General features: G+C 42.1%; 1 pseudogene across 1 annotated transcript; it reads right to left on the bottom strand.

Annotated features, from left to right (window-relative positions):
- Positions 1 to 173: 173 nt before the first annotated feature.
- LOC116093324 lies at positions 174 to 1,459 on the bottom strand (annotated as a pseudogene). The gene has a single exon (XR_004119685.1). The product of XR_004119685.1 is annotated as an F-box/WD repeat-containing protein 15-like (transcript).
- Between the last annotated feature and the right edge of the window lie 3,963 nt (positions 1,460 to 5,422).

Here is a 5,422-nt window from a genome sequence, read left to right as displayed (position 1 = left end):
TTTATTATCACTGAGGAAAAGGGCACTCAGCCCACTCAGTTTCTAAGAGCAGATTTCAAGGTATATGCCATCAGAAAGCAGGGGGTGGCACGATTTAGCATCACTCGAGTTAGGCTCACATCGTCACAGAGTGTTTTGTTAACGAGGCTTTGTGGTGGCAGATATCTCCAGTTTCACAGTCGATAACACCTTCTGAGCTCTGGGCTTCTCTCTTCCCATGCATACACATCCAAAGAGTCATCATTAAAGGTGACGATGACATGAAGGGGGTCCACCCATAGTCTCAAGATCTCTTCTGGGTAGTACTGAACTGTCTGCAAAGGGGTACCGTCCATGCGGAAGAGCAAGAGAGATGATGCGGTTGAACAAACAATCACGTCCTGAGCACTAACTCCGAACCATTCTGGTCTTCCCTTACATTCTGGCAACGAGAAGCTCTCCAAGAAATGTCCTGTTACAATTTATTTTGTTCCCATTCTCTTCTAGCTTCATATCAAATGTGATAAACTTTGTGATTTTTTGGGGGGGCGATGTATGGACATCAGGGTTATCCTGTCTTCCCTTCTTGGGGTCCAGAAGTCTCTTTGGCACAATGAAAATTTGAGAACTATAGACATAGGGACAGAGAATTCTGATGTCCTCAGTAAGCTCCTCATGTAAAACACCTTTGGCAAGATATGTGGGTGCTTCATACTCAGAAAGACCCATTTCTTCTGAGGAGAGCAGTAGAGTTCATTAATACCATACGGGGATACATTGACTCTGGAAATGAGGTGTAAGTCAGGAATCCTGAAGATGGACAGGTTACCAGAGGTATCGCCTGTTAAGACAATCAGGCCATCCTTGGTAAAGACAGCTTTCAGTGATTGACAGGGAGAGAACAGGCCATTAGTTGCCAGAGCTTCCCTGCTCTGACAGTCCCACAGTTTGATAGTTGATTCTATATCTACAGTGACAGCCATGTGCATCTCAGGGAGGGTAGTCAACAGCTTGATACTGGCTGGCTGCTCTGGGCTTACCCAGGTCATAACACCCTCGTGAATATCCCAGGTAGAAATCCTGTTCACGGAAGTCACCATACAGACAACAGACTTGCCTTGTCCTTTTGTTGTTAAGCCACTCCCTGAGATATAACATGCACATGCCCGAACTCCATACTCCGCAGGAATTTCCTTGTAAATGAAATCTTCTGGCTTTGCCCGGGACTTGGTACTTTCTTGCCTTGTTCGGTAAATGAAGAACTGCTTCCATGTCTCTATGCACAGGTTCTGTAAGGTATCCATGTCATAGGAGAGCCATCTCTTCGGACATAACTTTCTCCACAGGACATTACTGCTTGCAAGTGCATTCCAGTTCTTGTTCACTTGGGCAACCTGTAGCAAACTGAAGGCATCCAGATAGGAGAAGATTTTCATCATTGCCAGACTAGGCAAATAGATCGCCATCTTATGTGGCCTAAGTCCACATTGACTCTTCTTAAGTCACCTTTCAAGCCCCAGGATATTGCTTCTTTCTCTCCTCCTTCTCTTCCTCCTCCTACTCCTCTTCCTCATCCTCATTCTCCTCCTCTCCCTCCTCCTTTTTTGAGACAATGTCTCACTATATGTAGTTCTGGCTGTCTCAGGACTCAATAGTTTAGCCTTACATTCAGAGATCTGTTTTCCCTCTGGCTCCCATGTTATGGGATTAAAGGCATACACCACCATGTCTGGTCTGGGTATCATTTCTTTAAAATGACAGTTTACCATGCATATTTCAACAACAAACCCTTGGTATCCAAAAGAAAAGTAATAACAATACAAGAGTTGGGAAGCCAGCATGGTAAGGGAACCTCTTTCTCTCTTACTATTTGTTTTTCCTTATTTTATTTTATTTTATTTTATTTTATTTTATTTTATTTTAATAGGATTTCATATATTCCAAGCTGGCCTTCAACTTGTTGTAGAGTCAAGGAGGGTGTCTTCAGACTCCTGGTCTCCTGCCTTCATGTCCAAAAGGCTAAGATTATAGCTTATGCCACCATGACTGGCTTTCTCCAAGTATTTCCTGAGATCTAGAAAAGATCTCACAGCTAGAGAGATGGTTCAGCAGTTATGAGTGCTTGCTACCTTTCTAGAAGTTCTCATGTCTGTTCCCAGCAACCATGCCGGGTGACACACAACTGACTCTATGTCCAGTTCCATGGGGTATAATGCCATCTTCTGTCCTCCTTAGGCACTAAACACACACACACACACACACACACACACACACACACACACAAATTAAAAAAGAAAAAGACGATGAAGGGGAAGAGGAGGAGGAAAAGGAAGAAAACTAAAAGATAAAAAGGAGGAGATGAAGATGGGGTGACAAAGATGAAGTCTGTGACTTTTTAAGCAGACATTCACACTCTTTTCACTGACACCTTGCTTTCTCCATAGAAAGAGCTCTCACAGTGAGACTGCCAATATACTCAACCAAGGTCCTTTTCATATAGGAGTCAGTGTTGATGTGAGAGGTCTTAAGTTGGGAGGGGACTGCTCTAAGTAAGGCCTGCTCAACTAGACAGTGGCCAGCTAACATTATCTTCCCAATATCTTGTGATAAAAGCACATTATTGTGCTGAGACTGCTGTAACATATTACAAAGTCCTGGAATTTTATGTTCTTAATGTTGTGGCTGCTTGAAGTCTAAGATCAAAGTGTGGGCTAGAATGCACAGTACCAAGAGGCCTTTCTTAATTCTCCTTATCTTTTTCATTCCTTGTAAGAAATATCAAATACAAGTCTTTTCAGTCAAGTACTATTTTATCTCCTCCACCTTGTAGGACTTTTATGCAAGGCTTTAATTCTCCCCACCCATTAAAAATCATCATTTGCACAAAGGCCCACTGCTCTATTCTAGGAATTTGATGGCCCAGAGCAGTGATCCTTTTCTCCTTAGAGCAGGGACCCTGTTCCCCTTCCTCTGTCATTTCCTGCACACCAAATCTCTTCAGACTAGACAATTGAATAAGATTGTGAGGTTGGCCATCAGCCAATGAGGAAAAGACATAGCCACCACTTAAGTTGGAATAGAAACCAAATGCACTTCTTGTCTCATTATTTTTACTCTTCTAAGCACACACTCTTGAAGAGTAAAGTTTGCCTTTTCCAGAAACTTCAGTTGGAGTGGTGGTTTCTTTCTTTGTGACTTATTTCTAACAATCTCCTCCCCTCTTTTATTTTAAAAAAATTCTTCCTCTATTATTCCTCCTCTTCTCTTCTTTCCTTCATTCCCCTCCCCTTCCTGACTTCCTTCCTTAATTTTCTCCCTTTCCTTTCCTTGTTGTAATAGAGCCTTGCTACATATCCCTGATGAGTTTTGAACTTACTATGTAGCCTATGATAGCCTCTGTCACCACACCCGGCCCCAGTGGGAGATTTCAGGTAACTACTCAGTAGTGGAAATGTCTTACATTAAATGTCCTCTACCTGGCTGTCTTACAGCCCAGGTAGTGTGATTCATGACTTCTGTTTTCACAGCCATTTTACCTATTGATATGACAAACTAGGAGTCCTAAACATTAGTGTTTTGTAGCTGCCAAAGGCCTGCAGAATACATTTTACAAATACTTCTTTTCTTTTAAAAATTATTGTTTTGTTATTTCCAGCCAATGTCTCACAATGTATGGGAAGATGGCCTTGAACTTGGATCCTTCTGCCTTCACCTCCTGAATGATTGAAGACAGGTGTACAACACCATGCCTGCTTTATATTGTACTGGAGATTAAACCCAGGGCTTCATGCATATTTGACAAACACTCTATCAATTAAACTACAGCATTAGCACCATTCTACAGATATTCCTTGATACCTTCCATAGAATACTACGAGCACCTTTAAGGCTGTAGCAAGAAAAAAAATAGCTCTTGCTCTGCTTTTGACAGCTTCTGTCTTCCTGCTTAGCATGTAAAATAGGTCCTTCCTTATGTTAACACTCCATTGGGTAGGGAGACGGAGAATGTGGAGTTCTTTGAGTTATATCCTGAGTTATGTTTGAGTTGAGGCCCTGGCCAGACTTCCTGATGGCTACATCAGTCACACAGTCTGGACTCCTCACTGCCTCCCAGAGAATAGGGAATAATACCTCCTCTGATGAGAAGCCTGCCATGGGGAATATGCTTTCTTTCTTTACACCATTTCTCTGGAGTATAACAACAGTACCTGTATTTTTTTCCATAGACAATGGAAGCCCTCAAGGAAATTAAATCAGGGTATAAGTTAAAGATGGGGGAAGTAGCTGTATCTCCCCCACCTAAACTTATAATGAAAGATGAGATTGGGGCCAGAAAAATGGCTCCATGGGTAAAAGCACCTGATACCAAGACTAAAGACCTGAGTTCGATCCCTGTGACTCACATAGTAGGAGAGAAATGAGCCCTGCAAGTTATCTTCTGACTCCACACACAGGCTGTGGCATTGTGGCATGTTTGCATTCATATACACTCATCACATTCTCTCTCTCTCTCTCTCTCTTTCTCTCTCTCTCTCTCTCTCTCTCTCTCTCTCTCTCTCTCTCTCTCTCCACACACACACACACACACACACACACACACACACACACACACACACACACTGTAGTCATAATCATTTCCATTATGTTGACATGAATTCATCTTTAAATATATATGTGTGTGTGTATACTAGAAGCTAAACTCTGGGCAGCCTTAACCATGGGTGCACTCTGCCCCCCAAGCCACATGCCTCAGATCCAAGGTGACAGGGAAAGGTTGAAAAGGAAAGGTAGGTTTCTTGTACAGTGTTTCATTCCAGCAGGGACTGCCAAGGAATCCCAGGGGCTAAACCATGTGTCACCTACCTTTATTTGGGAAATTCTTGTTCACCAAACACTTGTCAAAAGAAAGCATTCATTGTTTCCTAGACTTCTTTGGCTCGTGACAAATATCCTCTTAGATTCTTTGTTTTTTTTTTCTTACTTAGAGCACAATTCCTGCATAAAATAAATGGATTGACTAACATTCCAGTTGAGCCGGTGAATTCCATGATAGACCAAAAGGCTGGTGCACAAATATAATTTTCATTCCAGGTGGGATAGGGACACAAAAATAAAACCACTTAATGTTTGTTGGGTCTTGTTTGGAAATCTGAACAGTAAGACTGACATGTAATCTAGCAGTCATGCCTGGATATTTATCATAGAAATGAAAATCTAGGTTTACCAAAATTCCTGCCCAGAGAACCCAAACCATCACCCTACCAACTCAATGGTTCTCCTTTGTTGAGCACAAAGTGGTGAGTATAAACCGAAGATGAAAGGATGGAGGGATGTTAAGTGAGTTGGAGATGTTTACAAAGCAACAGTTTCACCTGGCTTTGTTATTGGGGAGAGTGTGGCTATTACTATAGGAAAGCATGTATCAGAATTTTGGTACATTTGT

This window comes from Mastomys coucha, chromosome X, assembly GCF_008632895.1.
Source record: "Mastomys coucha isolate ucsf_1 chromosome X, UCSF_Mcou_1, whole genome shotgun sequence".
NCBI classification, from domain to species: Eukaryota; Metazoa; Chordata; class Mammalia; order Rodentia; family Muridae; genus Mastomys; species Mastomys coucha.
This window is presented reverse-complemented; position numbering and strand designations above follow the sequence as displayed.